The sequence below is a fragment of the Mixophyes fleayi genome, chromosome 10 (genome assembly GCF_038048845.1).
Source record: "Mixophyes fleayi isolate aMixFle1 chromosome 10, aMixFle1.hap1, whole genome shotgun sequence".
Lineage (NCBI taxonomy): Eukaryota > Metazoa > Chordata > Amphibia > Anura > Limnodynastidae > Mixophyes > Mixophyes fleayi.
Window position 1 is genome coordinate 93,371,800 of NC_134411.1, and position 25,108 is coordinate 93,396,907.

The following is a 25,108-nucleotide window of genomic DNA, read 5'->3' on the forward strand; positions in this document are numbered from 1 at the left end:
CTAACGAGATTGTGAAGTTCGCCAGTGACAGAGCTGGCGGCAAATAATATGTGGCTGAGAAATGTTTCGCTGTTAACGGCATTTTTCGCTGTAGCAGTCCTAGAGGTAACATGCTAATAGTTTGCAGTGAAACTACAGTCTTTATCGCTGAAATAAATGTTGAACAGGAATGTTTGTTACCGCTGATTTTGACCTGTCCCTTAATAAATAGACACCTTGATTCGGCCTACAAAATATCTACCTCCGCTGATGACAGACGCTGGACACTTTAAAGTGCAACAACGCTTTCCAGATTTGCACCTGATTTTGTTTTTGTTTAATACATGAAAACAATTCCTTTTTTTGCTAATTTTCATTAAAACATATTGCAAGTTTTATGAGGGGGGCAAATGTTTTGTATCTCGACCCCACTCCTCTACACAGGGCGGTGTATTTCGTAGATATTATGCCTTTTATACGTTCCTGGATGACCGCTATCCATAAGCTAATCAGGTTCGGACTGAATTTTCAATAGTTTTCAAAATTCAGAAACGGGTAATGTTTAAAAAACTGTACAGTTTAGAAATGATGCTCTATCGATATCTCCCAATTGTGTTAAAATTCAGCGTTCGTCAGCTAGAACGACCCATGAGTTTAAGACTAGAAAACCGAGCGCTCTCTCTCTCTCTCTCTCTCTCTCTCTCACTTTTCCCTCTTTATGATTTTCAGAATATGTAATCTACACATAACGCCTCCAACCATCCTACCATCTCCAGGCACAAAAAAACAATATAACGTGGAATTAAAAATCTGATTAATGTTAAACAGAGGAGACCTTGCAAATCCCTCCATCGCCTGGCGATGTGTTTTCAGGCTTTCCAGCAGCACAGGGGTTAATCAGAAATTGAGTGGGTACGCTTCAGGGCACCAGTGCTTCAGAACATAGCAGTGTTTCGTGAGAAGGAAAGTCATTTCCCGAAAACACTGCAGACACATGGCCTCCGGCGGTCTAAAACCTTTGGAGACCAAAATGGCTTGCAGGAGTTAGAAGTAATAAGGTGGTTTTTTTTTTTTCTTTCTTTTTCTTTCTCCTTGACTGAAATTCTGTAAGGTTCTCTGCATTTCCACAGAAACAATGGCTCTGTCTTTTTTTTGTTTCTATCCGGGTATTAAGATCTATTACCAATGTGATTTTTCTCTAGATGGGTTATGTTGCAGCACAAGGTTAAATCACAGCTGTTTGCTCTGAATTGAATTATACAGGGGTTATTTTATTTGTATTTTTCCTCCTCCAGATAAGGTAAAGATGACGCGGAAAGCTTAGCGGAACGGACTGGGTTTTTTTTCTATACCGGTATCAAATCAGATTTTATTGCCACGCAGATAGAGCAGCGTCTTGTAATAACGCGATTGTGTGTCATGCTAGATGTTTGGAGAGGAGGGAGTCTTTTAGATAAACCTAGTCTGAAAACCTGTGCTCTGATATAGAACTTTTAGAACTCATTGGATGCAAATTGCTGTGTGATGAAGCCGAAACAGAAGTCCGATCTCAATCAATCTGATTGGAATGTTTCACACTTCAATAGGGATTGGCGGAACATTTACCACATAAGATCTGATCACTCGGCCCAGAACCGCAGATATGTCTCTTACGACCATACACACGTATGGCCAAATTGGACCTAGAACCGGTTGGTCAGAGTTCAGGTTGGAACTCTGTGGACTCCTTACGTCTTTACAATTCAAAAGAACATTTCGAGAATCCACTTGAAGGTTCTCCTCTGCAATAACTAGCCCTGCGACTGATGCTTAGATCCCTCGCGATACAGGCTGGAAACTCTGATTGTTAACTTACTGCTTCGCTAGGTCAGTCTTGGAAAATATGCCCATGTATGACTCGAATATCCGGTTCATGTGCGCACAGTGGAACTGGAAACCCGGACTCGGGCTTTCCGTTCCACTCACTTGTTCAAAAAATAAATTATAATGAAAAAAGATTAAAAACAGAATAAAAATATTAAGAAAAATGTAAAACATATATTTTGAAAGAATTGCTATATGAAAAAAGGATTTGTTTAAATCAGAAACATTTTTAATTTATGATGTTCTGCTATCATCAGCGGGGGCCATATGATAGATAGGGCAATGCCCTATATCTATTCCTCCTGTGCTAATGCCGAGTTAAAAGTGGGTGTGGTTTAAATAACGCCACCATAAAATGTCTCTTTTATAGAATACATGTAATGTCTAATTTTACTTTTTTTTTTGTCACTGAATCAGTGCTCAATGCTGACCAGTAGGAATAATAGTGCTGTCTGACTATAATAGAGAACCATTATAAAAGCTTTTTAAAGAAGCAGGGTGGCGTTTTCCCCCCAGGCTAGTCTCTCCTTGTCTGCCAGAGCCAGTCCTACAGACTATGTATTGAACACCTTACTACCCAGTAGACGGCTCCCAGCACTTTGATTGGTGGTTAACGTTGGCCATTTACCAATCTGAGTGACGTAAGATTCAGCGCAGCGATGGTCTGGTCTGAGAGAATAGCCTAGGCCCTAGCTGGTTCACACATACACAGTACAACTGAAAGACCAAACTTGTGCCTTCACTTCCACTTGATGGACAGGAAAACAAAACAAGCAAAGAAAACCTCTATTTGATACTGCTGGTGTAAGAGCAAACAATCCTTATAACACTGGCTAAACCATACTCTTCAATATTCTTAATGGGTTGGGACTTATTGATGTAAAGGATGGGGGGGGGGTTGGCAGTGGTAAATATTAGAGTTGTTTCTGTGGATCTTGATGTGGGTTACAGATTTGTTTTATTTTTTTATTTTTTTTTTAAGTAAAATGCTACCTGCCTGAGCTGTTGAGGATTTGGTTTAAATAAGTTTTCCTCTCAAATTAAAGAGCACCCAAACTTTGCATCCAGTTTCATGTTACCTGCAGCGTACAGAAGTGTTAACACTCGCTATGATGTAATGTAGTCCTATGGGAAGTTTATTTTGCACATAGTACGTTATGCTGCAGAGAAGCTTCGAGAACACACTTCCAGCACTGTGTACAAGGTCTTGTCTATGCTTTTAAGGTGTTGTTCTTTTCCATAGCCGTGTGTTCCTGAGCCCTGAGGCGAATATGTTGCTGCTTTCTTAAGGACGATTAAGGGCGATTCCAAATAAGTTGGAGGCATAAACATTATATATATATATATATATATATATATATATATATATATATATATATATATATACACAAGTTAACCCGTGCATGATACTCATGTATTCTAGTCAAATCAAGCTACTTAAGGTCTTAAAAAGGTTCTTGTCATGCATTTGGGCCATAGCCCAGGCCTCAACCACCAACCACTCCCCACTGTCACCCCCGGCAACCACCAACCACTCCCCACTGTCACCCCCGGCAACCACCAACCACTCCCAACTGTCACTTCTCCTTCAAGAAATATATATATATATATTTTAAATCTTTATAAACACTTTTAACAATTAACAAATTAAATTAACAAATTAAAAACATCTTAGTATACCAAATTTCAGCCCTTTCTGAATTTTTTTTTCCCACACAGACTAAGAATTTAGTAGGTCAGTGTATAACTCCGCCCAGCAGGTGGCGCTGCAGCTTGGTTTTATTTTTTCCACACACAGACAGACTAACACACGCCACTAGACATTTATATTATAGATGACACTGCTCTGTCCTATAGGAGGCCCTGCTTTTTCCGCTATATCCGTCTGTGGCTTCCCACTACCTCTATTCCTCTCCTCACATCATGACAATGTCCTTGGTGTAATCACAGAAGACTAGTTGCCTACTGTCCTGGATTGTCCGGGTGACTCCTGATTCCCTGTGAGCCTTACGTGACTCCAAGACGAGTTAGGCCATCCTCCCGTGAAACAGTAGGCAAGTATACACAGAAGTAGACTGGTTACTGCCTCCCACAAGATCATAGTACTGATCTCCTGAAATAACCTGTGCTGCTGTGAGCATTTTGACAATCTGATTTGGCTACATATTTTTTTTTCCCTTCCCAATTTAGAATAAGGTACGGTATTCTTGCCAACAATTGTGTTCTCCCCTCCGGGGAGGGGAAAGTTGCTTCTTAGTCCTGTGGTGTGGGCATGCAAATCATATCGTTAGGCCCCATCACCCTCTGCTCAATTTTGGCCTATTACACAGGGGGGGGGACATTGCTGTGAATCGCGTCACTAAGCCCCGCCCCCATCCATTTCACTAAGCCTATCAAATCTCTAGTAAGTAGTGATGTCACTATTATTGGTTCAGCCTGCAAAAATGGCTGCCTCAGCTGTGTAATGATAAATATACTGAAGCAGAAAGTACGTACAAGTCGCTCTACTCACAGATCAGTAACCTATATAATAATACGTTCACTGTTAGGAGCAAATCTTTTGTCAATTATATTATGTTATGACACCAGTCTAAGGCTGACCTTCCTAACATTTACTTTTTTATTTTTAATTTCTTATCCTTATAATAAAATAAAAACGCACATACAAGTAATTAGAGTTTTTCTTCCAATCACAATAAAAATGGTTATGGAAAGTGAGGACCAGATCGGATGCTAAAGTGATAAGATAACCTGCTTCTACAGACTGCGGTATTAAGACGCCGTCTTGCTGTGCTACATTAAAAGAGCTCTCAATAGTGTGAATTTACATAGCATTTCAACATTACACCACTGCAAATGGTGTGTAAAATTTATGCAAAGTAAGATTAGCTAGATCAATGTGATCCCCCCCTTCCTGCTTCCAGAAACAGACATACATTGGCTTATGCGAAAAGACCTTCCTTACATTTAGTAAAAATACAAATAATCTGGTTCCCGAAACTTCTTCCAAGCAGGACACTTTTATTTTTGCAGCTGCTGTTTCAGCGTTAATAGCAGAGATATTTATGCTGCAGCCTTGCTGTAGATGTCTATATACATGAGAGCTTATGTCTTGTGCACAGGAGAAAGTACTCATCACCTCCATTCTAGGGGGGCCGAGACACTGTCCATCTGTTTTCAATAAACTTCTATTTGGCACTGAGAGCTGTGAGTGCTGATTCCTGATCGTTTTCAACGCATGCAACTGAGCTATGGGAGCCTTATCCCGGATTTAAACACACAGCTATGCGCTAGACTTCATGTGAAGAATTAAGGGCCCTTGCTGTGTTGTAAACCTTAGTTTTAGTGGTTAAGGTAACAATGGTAATATGAATATATATCTTTAGTGCCAAATAAATTATGTGGGGGCTGGGTTCCCCTGGGCAATTGTAGTCTTTCCTTGACCGTAGAACTAGGGACTGCTTAATATGGCAGTTAGAGCTGTACGGTTAGGAGTTAGTGTGCCCCTTACCTCACACACCGTGCGGGCGGCCATTTTGTGTCCTGAACCAATATTAGTGTACCCCTCACATTCACACCATGCAGGCGGCCTTTTATGGACTGAACCAATATTTATGAGATTCCAGACGATCAATTCGCTTAGAACCAGTCATATCACCTGGGGCACTTACTGCCTTGGTTTTTAGTAATGTGATTATATAATCAGAGTAGATTATTTTTGTTTCCCTGGAATTTGGGGAGCACCTCACTTGGTAGTCCTGGAGAGATTATGAGCCCACATAATTTTGGTTCATTATACCTGTTTTCGATTATCACCAGGATGGAGTGTTGGGTGGCCAGTTGATTGGGCACTGTGAGCGTGACCCTTGGATTTTGGTTATTGGGCATAAGGTCAACACGGTGGCTTAGTGGTTATCATTTGTGCCTCACAGCACTGGGTCATGAGTTTAATTACGGGCCATGGCCTTATCTTTGTGGAGTTTGTATGTTCTCCCTGTGTTTGCGTGGGTTTCCTCCGGGTGCTCTGGTTTCCTCCCACACTCCAAAGACATACTGGTAGGTTAATTGGCTGCTATCAAATTGACCCTAGTCTCTCTTTGTCTGTCTGTGTGTATGTTAGGGAATTTAGACTGTAAGCTCCAATGGGACAGGGACTGATGTAAGTGAGTTCTTTGTACAGCTCTGCGGAATTAGTGGTGCTATATAAATAAATCGATGATGATGATGATAGTATATGTGTCTCTCGTGGAGCAATTGGTTTCCCAGTAGGTTAAGTTGTAATAATTGAAATAAAAGGCTGTGACCATATTCTCTCCATTGCTTGGCGTGGTGACCGTTATTGAATGGGTGATTATTATATGATGGTTATTAGATGGTGATTATTAGATGATGATGATGATTTATTATATGGTGATCATTATATGATGATAATTATTATATAATGATTATTATATAATGATTACTATATGATGGCGGGCCAGAAGATAGTGTCAATGACAAATATAGGTTTCTTCAAAGTTGATCATAAACTGCATTTGAACAATAGCGACTGTTTCTTTGCTTAATTCCTGTCTTCCTCAATGAAACCTGTAGCATAGGCCAAGTTCCTCCGCCATGTGGCAAACGAACGGAAAGAATTCTCATCATAAATTGGTGACTTATTTAGTTTTTCTTATTTTTTAAAAAAAAATAGTTACACATAATAAGCAATAAGGTAAGTTTACCAAAGTGCGGAGACCAGAGGTGGCTTATAATATCCCTCGTATTTTAATGTAGGGAATCATTATGCTATTTATTGTTACTCATCAATTGTTTTTTTTGGGGGGGTGATCCTTTGATGTGTGTTTTTCCTTTGACTTTCAAACATGCCATCACTTGGACCCTTTCTAAATAAATGTCTCGAGAGGTAAAGAACTTTTGAAATGCAAAAATAAAATAAAAGTAGATAAAAGCTGATACTTTTATTTGGAAATTATTGCACTAAGACCCCTTCTACTGGCGGACTACGCATGCAGTTATTAGGATATGTCATATTGATGCGCAGAATTTAGGGCATTCACCATATCAGATGCAAAAAGACAAACGAGCAGAATACAGACAGATGCACAGATGCGACGGGGTGAAAGCATGTGATAGTGAAGCACAAACAGGTGAGAGGTGTTCGGTGTCAGCTGTTACTGATGCGAGAGGTGATGGGGTCTTTGCAGATATTTTGCATAATACATGACCACGGGGTAAGCATCTCTTATGATTGATAATTTGCCATGGAACCCAGGCCCAGAATGGGGCCGGCTGGTAGTGTGGCGAGTGTTGTCATGAGTTTAAATTCCCAGATGTTTCTATCAGTTACAGTTGTGAAATTACCCTGTGTATTTGCAAGGTGGTAGGAAATGGTACGTTGTCTCCACATAGGATGCTTGGGCAGGTCGTACATTTTTGAGCCTATATAGATGAGGTTTAGTTTTGCTAGGTTGGGACAAGCAACGAGTGACCAGAACTCTCCTTAGGGTTGTTAGATGTCGGTGTGCCAGGAGAGCTAGATCTGGATATATTGTCTTAAGTACTCATGCACACTGACGTTTGGTATATCTATATATTAATAGCATCAGTACAACTTTTATAAGTGACTTATTTTTATGATGATGTATGATCAGGGCACATCATATGCCATCTTAAAGGTCTTGATCTGTAGACTTGCAAAAAAATACTGGCGTTGTAATCTGTAGCATCGTTTCACAGTTATTTTGCAAAATGTCCAGCCGCCATTTACAGCAATGCATTATTACCATTGGTTTCTGGAAAATGTGACAGTAGGGTAAAACTCCTGTGCACCTGCTGGTTGATCTGGAAACTGTGATATATAGTGAACTCTCCCTGTGCGCCTGCTGGGTGGTCTGGAAACTATGACCGTTATATGCAGCCCTGTTGGTTGACCTGGAACATGTGACCTACGGGGTGGTCTGGAAACTGTGACATTTATTTGCAGGCACATATATCAGCGCATCTTGCGGGGGCCATGCCCAGCAATGTACCTTTGATGGAAGAACTTATACATATATTGTAGTATATAAAGACATTATTTTTTAGCTTTAATATAGTGATTGATAATATAGTTATTTATTCATTATACTCCGTTGTTAAAATTTCTACATGTAATGTAGTGTCTAACAAAGTTATTTAATTCTGTCAAAAAAGAAATGAAGTCATTACATTTCAGTTTAATTTAAGGCGAGTTGGAGCCGGGTTTCTTTTGTGTCTAATAATTGTGTTTTAGACGCTTCAAAAACACATTTTCATGCTGCAAATGCAAAATATTGAGCAAGTTATATTCCAAAAAAACAATGCTTAACTAAAGTAAGCAAAAACACCAATGATCATGGTTTCAAGTGTCAGTTATGCATGTAAAAGGCATTTTAAAAACCCAAATGTGTACGAGCCTTACGTATGTTGTCATTATGAAGGGGTCTGTAGTACCCTGAATATTGTTCTCAGTATCTCTAGTCTAGTATGTGACAACTAGCGGTTCTCAGTTAGTTTCCAATGTAAGATTGCGTATACACTACAGAAAACTTATCCCAATGTGATATCGTTAACTATTTTGCCAATAACTGAAAGTCCGGAACAGCATGTCGATTCATGTGTACACACTATACACGGTTTACAAGATTTACCGCATTAGATCTGTGCTCTTCATCTGTCATAACCATCTGCTGAAAAGATTGTGAGTCTATAAACTCCATCGAGATCTATGGACACTGACGGTCCTGAGTGTATACACACTGCAGAATTTGCCCGAGATCATTCCATCGTTTATAGAGATTTTTAGTCAGATTATAAAATGAAATCAAACAATACAATGTGCTTTGGAACATGATCGTGGGAGCGTGCACACTAATGCGATATTGGACCCAACAGTCATTTATCATGTGATTGGCACGCTAATCAAGTGAAAAACCTGTAATGTGTACCCAGCCTAACTGAACAAATCAGGTTATAGCATAAATCTTAGCCAAAGACCATGGAATATGCCATGGAGGGCACTGTACATGAGGTATAGCAGGCTGTCCGCAGTATATGGGGGTTTGTAGTATGCTGTCTGTTCATGGAAATGGCTGTGTATGTGGGTAAATGAATGCTTTATTTTTAATTGAATGGTTGGGTGAAATTCATTAAACATGCTGTAAAATTGGGTAGGGTTTTATTCGCTGCCAGCTCAAATAATCAGAATATCATCCACATAGCGGTTGTATGATAGGGGTCTAGTGGTATAGGAGGATAGGAGATTGTCCTAAACTTGGGCCATTTAAAGATTTACATATTGTGGTGCAAGGCTGGTTCCCGTACTGGTTCCCAATTATTGTAAATTCATGTCTTGGCAAAATGAGTAGATGTATAATTTGAATTTGAAACATCCATGTATCCCAAGGTAGGTTTACTGGTCCTGAAATGATTTGCCTTTTGCATTCCCATCCTTGTGTGGGATGATGGTATATAATCCATTGATGCCAGCATGGTACTGTCAGGAAATGTACACATTTAACCAGCTTATTTAGTAAGTCATTGGTGTCCTGTAAGTAGATGATTGTGTTTTGTACTAGTGGTACCAGTATATTTTCAATACCGTCGCATATATACATTGTTAACATGCCGATACCAGAGACAGTGGGAGATTCAATTGTGGGCACGTGTTGTGCAGACTCTGCGCTGCGCACATCGCAGGCAATCACAGTAGGAATCTCTGCTCATTTGTCCTCTCCTTAACATTGACGTAGTGCCCCATAATTTCGGTATAATATAAGTTTCGCGACGACCCATCTAAATCTGTAAAGAACACAAATAAACAGAATATTGGTTCAACCAGCCACATCTTTATTAAGTAAACATTCCAACATAAAACCATAAATAAAAATATAAAGTAATTTCAAATGATAACTTCACCTTTAAATTGTTGTTTTACATAAAATACTGATAGTACCTAATTATGAGTGTGGAAGATGTGGTTCGGATACCAGAGGGTGACTTGTGCAGTATGGTGTCAACAAGCTTTGGATAATCAGGCAACTCGGTGTTGATTCCTGGTGCAGTGAATACACATGTTTAATGAAATATATAATAAACACATATTTCATAAGTCATGTAGCGAACACATATATTCTAGGGTCATCTAAACCACAAATTAATGTAATAATTGATTGAATAATTAAGAGTAATTTCTTGATAAGGAAGCTGATAAAATTGACGCTATACTCAAAACGTTCTTTAACTTTGAACTCAGTGCGGATATAGAAACAAAGTGTGAATAAAACAAACCTAACCTAGTAAAGCGAAACATTGTCTTATATTTTATTCTGCTTTTATGCAAATTTCCAGAAATAAATAGATAAGGATCACTGATAAGGTGACCGTGTCTGTTGGTTTCTGTGCTGTAGAATAAGGAGACAACGAAAATATTAAAAATGCTTTGACAGAGGAACATCCAAAACAAGAGCAAAATAAAGAAAAATCAGCGTTGGAGCGGCCTGGAGGCAGCAAGTTTTACCACATATATATATTGCTTGTGTTCAGTCATATCATAATACTCTGGATTCTCCAGAGCCAACCAGAGCCGGCTCCGTGTTCTCTTATTATCGCCCAGAGTGCAAATAAACCCCAGGCTTTATTCCATTTCTATTGATCATGCTACATTTTAAATTGTGGAGCGTCCTTTATTTTATTCTATCTATCTATCTATCTTATGCATTCATCTCATATTTATCTATCTATCTATCTATCTTATGCATCCATCTCATATCTATCTATCTTATGCATTCATCTCATATTTATCTATCTATCTAACTATCGTATGCATCCATCTCATATCTATCTATCTCTGTAACCATCTATCTATCTTATGCATCTATCTATCTATCTTATGCATCTATCTCATATCTATCTATCTATCTATCTATCTATCTATCTCTCTAACTATCTATCTATCTATCTTATGCATCTATCTCATATCTATCTATCTATCTCTCTATCTATCTTATGCATCCATCTCATATCTATCTACCTATATCTATCTTATGCATCTATCTATCTATCTATCTATCCATCTTATGCATCCATCTCATATCTATCTATCTTATGCATCAATCTCATATCTATCTATCTATCTATCTATCTATCTATCTATCTATCTATCTATCTATATATCTTATGCATCTATCTATCTATCTATCTTATGCATCCATCTCATATCTATCTATCTTATGCATCCATCTCATATCTATCTATCTTATGCATCCATCTCATATCTATCTATCTCTATAACTATCTATCTATCTTATGCATCTATCTATCTATCTTATGCATCTATCTCATATCTATCTATCTATCTATCTATCTATCTATCTATCCATCTTATGCATCCATCTCATATCTATCTATCTTATGCATCAATCTCATATCTATCTATCTATCTATCTATCTATCTTATGCATCTATCTAATGTATTTATCTATCTATCTATCTTATGCATCTATCTATCTTATGCATCTATCTATCTTATGTATCTATCTATCTATCCTATCTCACGTGTATCCACCCCTCTGTCTATCTTATCTCTCTATCCCATCTCTCTCTCTATCTATCTCATCTGTGTGTGTGTGTGTGTGTGCCCCCCTCGTTTTTCTGTAGCCCTCTCTTTCTGCCCCCTCGTTTTTCTGTAGCCCTCTCTTTCTGCCCCCTCATTTTTCTGTAGCCCTCTCTTTCTGCCCCCTCATTTTTCTGTAGCCCTCTCTTTCTGGCCCCTCGTTTTTCTGTAGCCCTCTCTTTTTGCACCCTCGTTTTTCTGTAGCCCTCTCTTTCTGCCCCCTCGTTTTTCTGTAGCCCTTTCTTTCTGCCCTCTCGTTTTTCTGTAGCCCTCTCTTTTTGCACCCTCATTTTTCTGTAGCCCTCTCTTTTTGCACCCTCATTTTTCTGTAGCCCTCTCTTTTTGCACCCTCATTTTTCTGTAGCCCTCTTTCTGCCCCCTCGTTTTTCTGTAGCCCTCTCTTTCTGCCCCCTCATTTTTCTGTAGCCCTCTCTTTTTGCACCCTCATTTTTCTGTAGCCCTCTCTTTCTGCCCTCTCGTTTTTCTGTAGCCCTCTCTTTTTGCACCCTCTCTTTTTGCACCCTCATTTTTCTGTAGCCCTCTCTTTCTGCCCTCTCGTTTTTCTGTAGCCCTCTCTTTTTGCACCCTCATTTTTCTGTAGCCCTCTCTTTTTGCACCCTCATTTTTCTGTAGCCCTCTCTTTTTGCACCCTCATTTTTCTGTAGCCCTCTCTTTCTGCCCCCTCATTTTTCTGTAGCCCTCTCTTTCTGCCCCCTCATTTTTCTGTAGCCCTCTCTTTCTGCCCCCTCGTTTTTCTGTAGCCCTCTCTTTCTGCCCCCTCGTTTTTCTGTAGCCCTCTCTTTTTGCACCCTCATTTTTCTGTAGCCCTCTCTTTCTGCCCTCTCGTTTTTCTGTAGCCCTCTCTTTTTGCACCCTCATTTTTCTGTAGCCCTCTCTTTCTGCGCCCTCATTTTTCTGTAGCCCTCTCTTTCTGCGCCCCCTCCCCCGCTTTCTGTAGTCTGTACTTACCTTCTATGCTTCTTTTCTCGCTTCTCTGCTTGATCGCGGCTCCTCTCACTGGCAGCGCCGTGACGTCACGACGCTGCCGGAACCGGAAGCAGGACACACACTAAGATGCGGTGCTGCACTGTAGCAGCATCGCAGACAAAATAAAAAAAAATGTTAAGTTAATTAAACTTTGAAAACCCATGGAAAAAATGTGCCGGAACTCCATTCTGAGCGTTCTATGACAAAGAAAGCCCTGACTACTTGTATTATACATAAGAATAAATGATGTATGATGACTGTAAGCTGATGACAGTCTCTCTTTAAGGAATCTGCGACCAGCAGCTGATCTAGAGATGATGTTTAGGAACAAATGAGAGGTGCTCATAGTGTAGTAACTAAATTTCGTATTTGTATATGATAGAGAAATGGCTTTTCAGGGAGACACAAGTATGTACCACGTAGCAAATCTGGCGTAGGCACTTAGATACAACTGTTGTTTTTCAGCGCCCAAGTGTGGGTAAAGAAAAAACAGTCATTATGCTGCATTGATTCTGTATGTGTGATCCTGTTATAAACCCTTTAAAGTTCTACTCTCATAAAGTTTGTCTACATAATGCAGCGGTGGCCATTGTGTGTAGGTGGATCTAACATTTTACAAGGATGCAGCCCCTCGACGTCCGTGAGACATAAAGTTAGTCACCCTTTTATCATCACCGTTATAGATTTCTGCTAATAACAGGTTGTTGTATACGGGCAATAAACAAAATAAAGGAATACTAATTGCAAAAAATGTAAATATTCACAACGTGCGTCTCTGCAAAGGAAGTCTGCCAAACTATCAGTCACTATGTGTTACAGAAGCACCTAACTTCTAATATAGTCATCGGTTGGCTAGCAACTTTTAGCCCAGGGGGATAGTCCAACCAAGTGACCCAGTGTGTGGCACCACCAGTGGAGGTATGGCCAAGCTACAGAGGCCTAGCACCAAACAGCCTTCTAAGCAAATTTCTAGGGCACATAACACAAAATAACATTTGCTCTGCAGACTCGGAATTTTGTGCTTTCCAAAATTATCATTGCTACTCCTGTTATTTTCAAGCTGTAGGCAGATGATGATGATATGTCCGTGTGTTCTTTGCATGGCATATCTTGGTCCAGGTCATATTGATGATACTAGTTGTGTTGTGAAGGGGGTATAATGTAATCCAGACGCCCATTGACGCTTTAAAACTGGCAATCTCATTCTGGCCATTGTGACTGACGTCATTTCTTGCTGGAGACATTTTAGAAAGTTGCATTTTACATCTGCAATTAAGCATGGGGGGAATGTCGGATGTCTGTTGTGTGGTAAGTCTAGATTTACTCCTTGTCGGTCTGATAGTAATTCACAATTTTTACGTTGCTCTAAGTTTTGTCGGCATCCTTGCAGCCGGAAAAACCTTCCCCACCCATATAAATATGAGATTGATAATGTGTATATGAGGTAGATGGAGAAATAGATGAGGAGATAGATAGATGAGGAGATAGATAGATAGATGAAGAGATAGATGTGAGAAAGATTGGATAGATAGATAGATAGATAGATAGATAGATATGAGAAAGATGGTAAAATGGATAGATAGATATGAGATAAATGGAGAGATAGAGGGGAAGATGGATAGATATGAGATAGATACTGTATATATGAGATGGATTGAGATGAGAGTGTGTGTGTGTGTGTGTGTGTGTGTGTGTATATAGATGGATATATATGATATAGATAGATATGAGATAGCTGGATAGATAGATAAATAGATATGAGATAAATGCATAGATATGACATGGATGAATATATATGATAGATAGGTATGAGATAGATAAATATGAGATAGCTGGATAGATAAATAAGAGATAGATGGAAATATAGATATGAGATGGATGGATAGGTAGATAGATATGAGATGGATAGATGGATTAAATTAGATGCAGAGTATATTTGCACATTCACTTGTTAGAAAAAAGTAACGTACTATCAAAATGAATGACTGGATGGGGTGGTACTCTCTGCCCTTATCTGTGTGCCACCTTGAGGGGGTCACTACCCATTCAGATGAGCCAAAGGTATCCCAGACTATCACCAGAGACCTGACACTCTGATCTCTTATTGCTGCGCCGTGCCCCCTGTGCCTGGAATCTCCTCTGGCAGCGGTAGGGTTATATGTCCAATACAATCATACATCTAGTACATGGGCTTATTTTTTCCTTGTACCTGGTGGTAATAAACAGATTCATACAGATGCAGATGACCTTAACTGCCGTTATGTTAAGTAGTCAGACAATGGAAGCAGTCTCCAGATGGCATTCAGTATGAAAGGTTAAGGATCATTTGACTGCCCTACGGCCCAACAGATTCTGCACAAATGCCATTAACGTACTGTCGGCTGGTTATGAAGAAATGGTACCGCAATCAGGGGGAAACTATCCTGTCCCCTTGAGCATGAATACTAGGCACCAAATCTGAGTCTGTCAGACATGGAGAACATGTGTACACTGCATCCTCGGCTTCTCTAATCATCATCTGTACCAGACATTACATAAATCCACTTCAAACATACTGCTTACTGGTAAATGCTTCCCTCTCAGGTCCTGAACAGATCATTCTTTAAACTAACGGAATTTAGACCCTCTCAGTTGCTCTCACTCTGAATGCACCTTGTAACGTTTTATATTAACACAACATTCCAAACTCCAAGTACCACTTGGCAGATGCACGTTGATACATTTTGGGGAGCATCTAATACTTACAGTTGAAGAATAATCCAGACTCTGGATCTATATTTGTCCTTTACTTCCTGGACTTCTGAAGTTGCTATGGAAACTCCATGGCAATAATGCAAATAATATTTATATACAGAAACTTGATTTCTGCCCTTTTAGTTTATAGCGAAGAGAAACTTAAAGCATTAAAACCAGTAAGACTCAATAAAACATTGAAAAGGCAAAATAACACATTTGATACAAAATTAATTTTAATTGCAATTTTTTAACTTGAATTTTTCATTTAATTTTTTTTAGGGTACCTGCTCAAACGCATTATAATTTACATTTGTAACATACTCATTTGTCCATATTGTATAGCCTGTCGATATGCAGCATATTATAGGGCCCTAAATTGTTCAGCATGCCATATAGTCACTAATTGTAAATGTTATTTTCTACAGCATATTATATATTGTATGCATGTCTATATCTATATATATATATATATATATATATATATATATATATATATATATATATATAATTTTTTTTATTTTATTTTTTTTTATTTATGTAGCACATTAAACAACAAATATTGTGAAACTGAAAAACAATATCCTTATTGCAGAAAATAATAATACGCTTTTCAGTTTGGTCATTTCAGAATACCTAAACTGGAAAAAAATATATCTAATTCAGCTATAAAATCCTATACTCACATCATGCATTGGCTTTAGAATTCTCAGTAGGCAGTTGTGGTATCAGCTTCTATAGCAGGCAGCAGATAGTACATAGTCAGACTTCTGAATCCAGGTACAGATGGTCATAGCATAATTTGATTAATATCGTTCTTCCATTTGAGGTATTTATGTAATAACAGAATTGAAACACAGTATTTTGCTATAATAATGCTATTACTTAGTTGTTACATTTTTGCTGCTGTTATGGTTTAAATGGGGTCCAATTCCTTTGTGTATTATATAGACTACACAATTACTCGCCAGCTCCTAGTGCAAATTTCTAAAGTTACAGGGAACAGCCCAGTTGAAACTAGGAACAAGCCTGTGCTGTCATTGGTTAATAGCACTACTATTGTTACTCGTGTTGTGAACTGCGATTGGCTGCTAGAGTTCCCTGTAGGAGAAGCAACCAGCACTAGTAACCAATGATAATAGTAGTAGTATGACTTCACCTGTTGCTCTTAATAAAACAAACAATGCAACAACTGCTCATACTTCCAATATACCATGGCCAAGGAAAATCTGAACTGTCCTGTGAAAATGGGGACTGTTATGGGGGTTATCTTTATCTCAAAAGAAAAATTGGGGCAGATCAGCTCGTGCCCCTGGTCCACTCAAGCATGCACATTCCCAGTAAGCCCGTGCCCCTTTCTCACATATTTCATTTAGACCTTTGATAATTGGGACTGCTGGTAGGAATGGGCTATGTGATTGTGTGACACAGAGTGCCAGAGGGGTTTGGGTGGGTCCACATCAGTTTACCAATCTGCATATTCATTATATAGCATCCATGGCGGGTATTTTGTATATTTGCGTGCTTGTGGTAGACATTGAGGCCTAGATTGCAGTTATTCATGATAAGTCAGCAATGTATGTATTCTTAGTATTGGCAGCCTTTTTGGATGAGCACCGTTATGTTGTTCTCAGGGGATAATTTAGTAAAACCTAAAACATTCGCTTGACTGATCCAAATACGCCCCCTTCCTATCTAACATAGTGTGGATAAAAAAAAAACAGCCATTTATTTCCCTTTATCTGATCTGCTAAACTCAAGTTGTGTGTTTTAGTAAATTATCCCTGCATACAGATAGTGTAGGGGGTCCACGCCCTGCAACCTTTTACCCGGTTCTCTGTCGGCTCTGGAATACAAAACTGCCAAATCAGTAATCACCTGTAAATGTCAGCGAGTGGGAGGACCAATCACAAGACGCAATCTCTATTTCCTTAAAATATATAAGTTAGTGCTATTTCCATTGTTCTTAGGGTTCTTTTTAGGGGTTACATTTATAAAATAGATTCTAAGGCAGTAGTGGGCAACAGGCGTCCTTCTGAGCCTTTAATTGCAGCTCCCAGCCGGCTGCTCCTGATCTTATCAAAACGGGGGCAGCCATCTTCCATGTCACTTGACCTATTCTGCACTGTACAGGGAGGTCACGTGGCATACTCAGAGGAGAAGTGCACTGTGCTCTCACACCTTCCCCTGTGTGGTCCCTTTGCAGGCTGGCCCTCCGCCTCTTTTACGTTGGCCCTCCAGAGCACCCGGAGGAAACCCACGCAAACACTGGGAGAACATACAAACTCCTCACAGATAAGGCCATGGTTGGGAATTGAACCCCAGTGCTGTAAGGCAGAAGTGCTAACCACTTAGCCACCATGCTGCTAACATACTATTAGCACATTTAATAGTCTTTGAGAACACACATTAAATGCTTAAACTTAGCATCCGTGTGTTACAATGTTTCCATCTTAAGCTGCAGATGAAAGCATAAAGCCACTAATGTATCCACTGATAAAGACCTACTATTAGAGATGAGTTATACACATCATGTCAGTGGATGCCGCCTTAGGACGGTGCTGCAGGGAGTGATACACTGGTCAGTGTAACAAAACGGCGTCTGTAAATGAGTCATGTGAGGTCCCGGCCCAGACTTACCATTGTTGTTCCATCTATCACGCAGTCATATGTTGCAACTATGTTGGTATTTTTGATGCTTGTAAATACTCGTGGAAATCAAGTTTTCCTGATGTTCAGCTGCAGGGCAGGGCGTGTGTTTTAAATGCCTGGGGAAAATGGGATGCAATTACATCCAAGAGGGTGTAGCGTGCAAGCATATGCCAGATCTGGATGGTTTCAGGCACTTTGCCTTAACTAGTTTGGACTAAACATTCCAGCTTAGGAAAACAACAGGGAAAGACTGAGATTGTCTCCTGAATAAATTCTGCTTTTGTTACAACACAAACCAGGCTATTGTGTCAGGTTTCAAGAGCACAAAACTCTGTATCATCAGTTGAATTTAAATAGCGTCAGGCGAAACAGATCACTAATGCACTTTACTCAATCATATAATATTACCAAAGTAGAAATTATTTTGTTTTATTAAGGGAGTGAACTTAAAATATAAGTTGCTTTAATAAATGCTTAACGGAATGAAAGATGTTTTAGAGATGGTTGTGATCATAGGGAGGGATGTTTCTGACGCACACCAGACTTCACTGTCAGAAAGCTTATAGAAGCACACTTCAAAAGCCTAACAAGATTGATAACAGAGAACAATTGCTTGCACTACATAACTTGTGGCAGGGTGACAACTGTAAAATGTGGTGCATGGCTAAAAGGTGCTGTAATCTACAGCAACCAATCAGATTGCAGATGCCATTTCTCTACTACAGTTTTTTTTTTTTTTTTTAAATAAAAATATGTCTGGTTGCTTTGGGCTACACTACCTTTTATTTTCTGGGCACCAGTTTTTATAAATGTAAATTAAAGGGCAAGTCCTTCAAAGTTGATAAGTGTATCTCTAATAAACTTCAAGACATAACAGGAACTTCCAGTACAGGAACTGGAAGACCAAAGTGGTAAATTTTGTGCAAATTTTTGTGGTGCAACCGACTGTTTTGCAAAAGTCAGAAGTTCCAGCGTTATAAACTTCAAGTTCTGCATTACTTTCACCATTATATAGAATAGCTATAACGCATGGATTTGTAACATCTCAATTCAAAGACTTTATAGCATGTAAATACAGTTAGGAAGACTGGCGTCAATTCATTCTGCTTTGTGATGGGGATTGAATTCCACAAAAAATGATACGTGGAATTACACAGGGAACAATTTTGACCAAACCTGTGAAGTTCTGCATCCAAATGCGTTGTGAGATGAATATTCCATGGAACAGTTTGGGAAATCTCTAGCAAGAATCAATACCAGCCCTTTCTTATCAGGGTGGATTGTAAAATATAATGTTTGCTTGTGTCAATATAAAAAACAAATTTATTGCATATATAAAATAATATAAATGTTCCTGAATGTAAAAGAGATCTATTCCCATTGTATGGGAACTTTGTTTTTCAGGTTTATTGGCCCATTAAAACTAAATAAAGCAAAAATCTAAGTGCAAGCCTCTTTCCATTCCATGTGGAATGTGAAATGTGAAAAGTGATAATGGTGGATCCCTGTCGAAAACCTAGTTACCTCCATACAAGACAGAGAGCACCCTAGTTACCTCCATACAATACAGAGAGCACCCAGTTACCTCCATACAATACAGAGAGCACCCAGTTACCTCCATACAATGCAGAGAGCATTCTAGTTACCTCCATACAATGCAGAGAGCACCCAGTTACCTCCATACAATGCATAGAGCACCCTAATTACCTCCATACAATGCAGAGAGCATTCTAGTTACCTCCATACAATGCAGAGAGCACCCTAGTTACCTCCATACAATGCAGAGAGCATTCTAGTTACCTCCATACAATGCAGAGAGCACCCTAGTTACCTCCATACAATGCAGAGAACACTCTAGTTACCTGCATATAATACAGAGAGCATCCAAGTGATGATGGTGATTGTAGTTCTTCCAGGTCCACAGACATTGTATTGCCAGTGACAAATTAAGATGCACCAACTCGTCCGCAAAATATCTTCGGAAATTATTTTTAAAATGTCGGCAAGTATATAAGTAAACTTCAGGCAATGTCCCTGGGAAATTGTGAAACATTTCTCCACTGTATGTGACAGATTTGAGGCAAGTGGCTGATGTTCTCGCTTTCTCTCTCTCTCGCTCTCTCTCGTTCTCGCGCTCTCTCTCTCGCTCTCTCTCTCGCGGTCTCTCTCTCGTTGTGTCCATCAAGTTTTCATTGTCAAATTTGGCTTCATTTTAGGCCTAAAGATGTAAATACAGGGTGCTTGCATGCTGCATGTATCCTCTGATACTATTGTATGAGTTCCACATTCCATCTCTGTTTTATTTAGTAACCACAGTGTTCTCCCCAGCACCTATTTCCCGGGGCTCCATCCAGCTCTTGGAGCCCAAAAGAGTCCTATTATAATAGAATAAACCATTATTTCTCCTATTAGAGCAGGCACTATGTGAGCAGTACCGACCACTGACCACCAGTCTAACCAGTGCTGGCAGGTGTGGGCAATAACCTCCAACAATTTTCAATATTATTACAAAGTATTACAACTGCCTCCACCCGGCTGCTCCATAATGCTGCACTCGGCTCGCAAAATTTTCTGGGGAGAACACTGAATCATAATATACTAAAACATACTAAAGGAAAGGAAAGTCCATTACTAATTAATAACTAAACCATGCATCATGTAGCCTGTAAGAATCTTTGAGTCAAAGATAAACACTGAACGAGCTGGGTTATAGGGGGGAAAGGATGCTAGCCCAAGGCCCCCACACACAGCATGGCCCTCCAAACTTATTGTGCCACCTTCCATGGTGCGGAGGGACTCTCTAGTGTCCACTCTCTGATTCCAAGAACGCATTAACTGCAATGAGTGTAGTACTTGCCCCAACCTGCGGAGGTGCAGGATGGACGGGGGGTGAACTTGCCCTGCTTAGGGTGGGGTGACTGTGCCTGATAAAGTGAATGAAGTTTGTGTCCCCCACAAACAACTAGCACTAGGGCTCTCACAAATCTTAGTCCGGCCCTGAACTTTATCCAGTTTGTAAGAGGGCCCAAAGTGGTTTTGAATGTTTGAACTAAACAAATACATTGACTCCCTTTCCCTCACTTGTCCTACTTGTTTTACAGGCAGTGAACACCCTCAGCCTGATTCATTACCTGAATCCTGTATTATACAACAGATGCCTCTGTGTAGCTGTATTTTGGGCTTCAGGAGAATATTAAATCCACAAAAACCTTGGTATACAGTAGTTCCCTGAGGGCCTGTGTGTCTCCTAGTGAATCTCAATGTTTTTACTTATCAAGATCAGGTCTTGCCTGTTTCAGGTCTTGTCGAGGCTTTGAAGTGCCAGTCCACCATCTCGTTTCAGTTGAGACAGTGTATCCGTTTCATCATTTTCGCCTTGTCTCTCTGGGTCACAAGTGAAGTAATATCCTTAGCTGTAGTTTGTGTTCAAAGCCGACGTGTCAGAAGTGAGATGGAGAAGCTGCGTGTTAACCCCTGCGCTGCCGGCCGACCTCCCCCAGCCAATTGCAAAGCACTCAGCTTGTGACGCCGTCCACGGACGCTTTCCTCTTGATATCTTGACCTTGGCACAGCAGATTTCTGTAGGTGATCCCTCTGCGATAAGTTTCATGTCATTGTAAATAAAGTTTCTTTGTTTCACAAAAGTATCATCTTCTCTAGAAAAGTACCCTCTTGTAAACTTAAAGGGTGACGCCAACCCCAATTTAAAAAAAACAACACTTTCCCACTTCGCCACAGCTAGCAGAACCTAGGTTGAGTAGAAATTTACCCCCATCCAATGTTGTAATAGTTTCTTGATGCTGACAACAATCGGCAGCTGTGTGCCAGTATTTTGAATTTATTTAGCAGTTTGTATAGTTATCCTATATGTACAGAGAATCATAGCATTATTATTGCTGGATGTAATCTTTATCTACAAACAACTGTACAGCACCAGTTGTTTTTGCTGTGTATGCTATGTATAAGTACCCCAGCCTGGGGGATACACAGTCTATCCACTGGGGAGCGCTCTTAGGACATTCAGTGTTAGAGAAGGACAAAGCCTTGCTCCTGCCCCTAGCAACAACAGTGTTCACTACTCTCCCGGAATGTCCGGAATACTCGCACAATTCTCAGAGTTCTTCCGGGAGAGCGGTGCACCCTCCCGCATTCCTGCCCACTTCCCTAGTGAAGTGGGTGGGGGCAGGGCTTAATGGCGCGATTCACAGCGTCATCCTGGCCACACCCACTGCTGCGTTATCCTGCCATAAATCACATGGCTACAGGAATTTGGGTGGCATAAGGCTTATATCACATGTTAGGGGTAATATATTACCTCTCAGCCCTAAATACCCATGATTAGGTTCCCCAATTAATATTTTATAATTTGCATACAGCGTACAGCCAAAAACACACCATTCTCCGTAGTTAGTGATATCACTAGAGGTATGCTATGCCCATAAATGAAAACTTTGCAACATTTATAATAATAATATATTTTTAATATAATTATTATTATTATTTCACCATTACTCTACATCATACGTGTTGTCACAGCCCTCCACTCGGTAATAATACAAATATGTAGGTGAAAAGGGAAGAGGGGACCTCAGTAAAAAAAATTGTATTGAAAAGAAGACAGCACAAATGTGAACAATTTGCCCCTGGGCACTCTCGTTGCACACAATAAGCACCAGAGCCTGCAGCTTCTTTACTCAGAAACCGCTCCGCCATGGGTCAAACCTGGCCTGGGGGGCAAAGTCACCTTTTATGTCTCTTTTGCTAGAGGCGGAAAAAAAAAAAGAGATTGGACTTCAAACTATGCAATGAGAGACGTGGTCTCTGACATATATTGTTGTATGTTCCATTGCTGCAAATAGTGATCAAGCAGTACTAGGAAACGACGGATACGAGCAGGTTTACCAGCTCAGCTATTCAGGTGGAACAATTCATTTCAAGGCATTCCATCTGCTCCCGAACACTCGGATGCATCTGTCCAGAGTGTGCCAGCTCCCGGGGGGGGTTTGCTGCGTCCCTCGCTCGGGGCAATAATCAGGGAGAAGAAAAGCATTCAAGGAACCCTCTCCAGATTCTAGGGGTTAGTTTAGGATTAGGTACAATGAGAATTTCTATTTTGATGATTGCAAAGAAATTTTAAAGCCCCATGCTAGAGTTCTCCTCGTGTTTCCCAAACACCACTAGGACCGTTTAATGCTCGAGAAGAGTAGGATAAGATGTAGAATAACTATTAGCACATATTGCATAGCGGTTTAACTATTTTCTTGTAGTTTATCCAGTGGCTCTGCACATTATTTTGTAGGCTGAATCAATAATCAGGAGAATGCAGCCTATCATTACAATATAAATGAGTGACAGCACTGAAAGTGCAAACAGCAGGTACCAATATACATGATGATGCGTCAATTTAGTAGGACCAATTTAACTGAGCCATTTGTGTCTAATTACATCGGCTTGAAGTCATTAGTTGGCCCAAGATGATGATGTTAGGCACCAAAGTAATTCAAATTTTAGATGTACTTATAGAGCTATGTTTACAGTTAAGGCATAGGTTAGGACATTGGTGCTAAGTCATAGGCAAACCGAGGGGGGGTTTTCTAGTGCCTGGAAACCCCCCTCCTCCAAGCCTGGGGCACTGTATAATTGAGGTGGCTGGACCCTGCTCCCACTTCACACGGCTCTGCTTGAAAAGGGAGAGCTGCGTGCACCTAACAGTAGTGAACACAGCATTGCCCATGTATATTATGGGGATAGGAAGAGTTAGAGAGCAGCCAAGCACTGTCCAAAATTATAGCCACGCCCTCATGCATTCTGGTCACACACACTGGCGGTGTTGTGTGGAAACCCCCCTCTACAAATCCTGCGTTTGCCCCTGTAAGTCTAGGTTTAAATATGGTTAAATCTTTAAATAAGTTTAGAACTCGAACATATTTATTTATTTTTAACCCAAGGAATCATAGGATCACCTTGATTAAGCAAATGCCCTTTCACTGTAGGTTATGAGTATACCATAGGGCAAACTAGGCCCATGCCTAGGGCAGTACAATTCAGGGGGCAGCACAGGAATGGTTTTATCCCGATCTTTATTTTTTTTTTCCTATTAATATTCTCTTTTTTGTTGTTTTGTCTTTACCAGTAGCCCATTTGTTACCAGTAAAAATAATAAACGTGGAATTTTTTATAGGGACGTTGTTCGTTACATAATTATTTAATTAACGCACATTCACTTGCAATGCCTAAGAAATATTTGTGAGGGGGAACTGTACTTGGGGTAGAAAAAAAATATACCCCAGATAATCATATATTTGCTCACTAATTGTTGCCAGATTTATAAAAACAAAACATTACAACGCCCTGGGTTGAATAAATACATATATTGATGCTAATAAATATGGAAATTGATGCTACAACATAATAACCTTATTTAAGCTGATTACACAGATACTGCTGCCGGGCAGCAAGACCAATGTCCAGTCTGATCACACGCTTAGAGGTGGACTCTAGCGTGTTAGATTCTAGCTATCATTTATCTCGTACATTCTAGAACATTATATCTAGAATCTGATTGGTTGATCTGGGCAACAACAGCACCACTTTTCCATTTTTAGAAGGTATGATAAATCTACCTTAATGTGTCCAAATTGGATGAGGTACGGCCCCTTGAGCCCCTTGAGTCGAGCAGCTTGGTCAGTTTCTGCATGATTGGGGCCTGTTAGTGCGGACTAAAAATTAGGCATCACTGTGGTTTTTGGGCACACACACTACGATTTTGCCACTCTACGATGAATTGACCTTATCTCTTGGCATATACAGCAGTGCCACACACGTTGGATAAACATGGCAGCACCCAGTAAAGAAAGCTAGCGCCAGTCACACATGATGTGGTATCGGCAACAGGGTCTGGTTGGCAAAGACACGGCTCAGCAGACTATTAAGAACATTTTAAAGAGAAAAAAATTCGGGTAGCCCAGTGACCCAGCCCAAGGTAGTCCATTATGGGGCCAGCTGGGGGGTAGATGCCCCCCCTGAACCCCAGCCCCTGATCAGCAGCAATATCTGGCAACTGGACCTAAAACTAACCAGGTATACGATTATAATATGATCAGAATTGATCGCTCCATTATTGGGGAGTCCGGAACTGCCGGATCCTCTCTAATTTTCATCTGATTCTTTCACCAAGCCTCCATTTTTCACCCAGTAGAGCAAAGCTGGTCCAGGTCAGTCACCAGGAGACCAGTCATGATTTCTGGCCCTCACCTAGAA

General features: G+C 40.1%; 1 long non-coding RNA gene across 4 annotated transcripts in view; it reads left to right on the forward strand.

The window, feature by feature from the left end:
* LOC142104484 (uncharacterized) overlaps window positions 1-25,108 on the forward strand; it is a 290,160-nt gene that overhangs the window by 123,100 nt on the left and 141,952 nt on the right. The gene's annotated exons all lie outside the window — the stretch shown is intronic.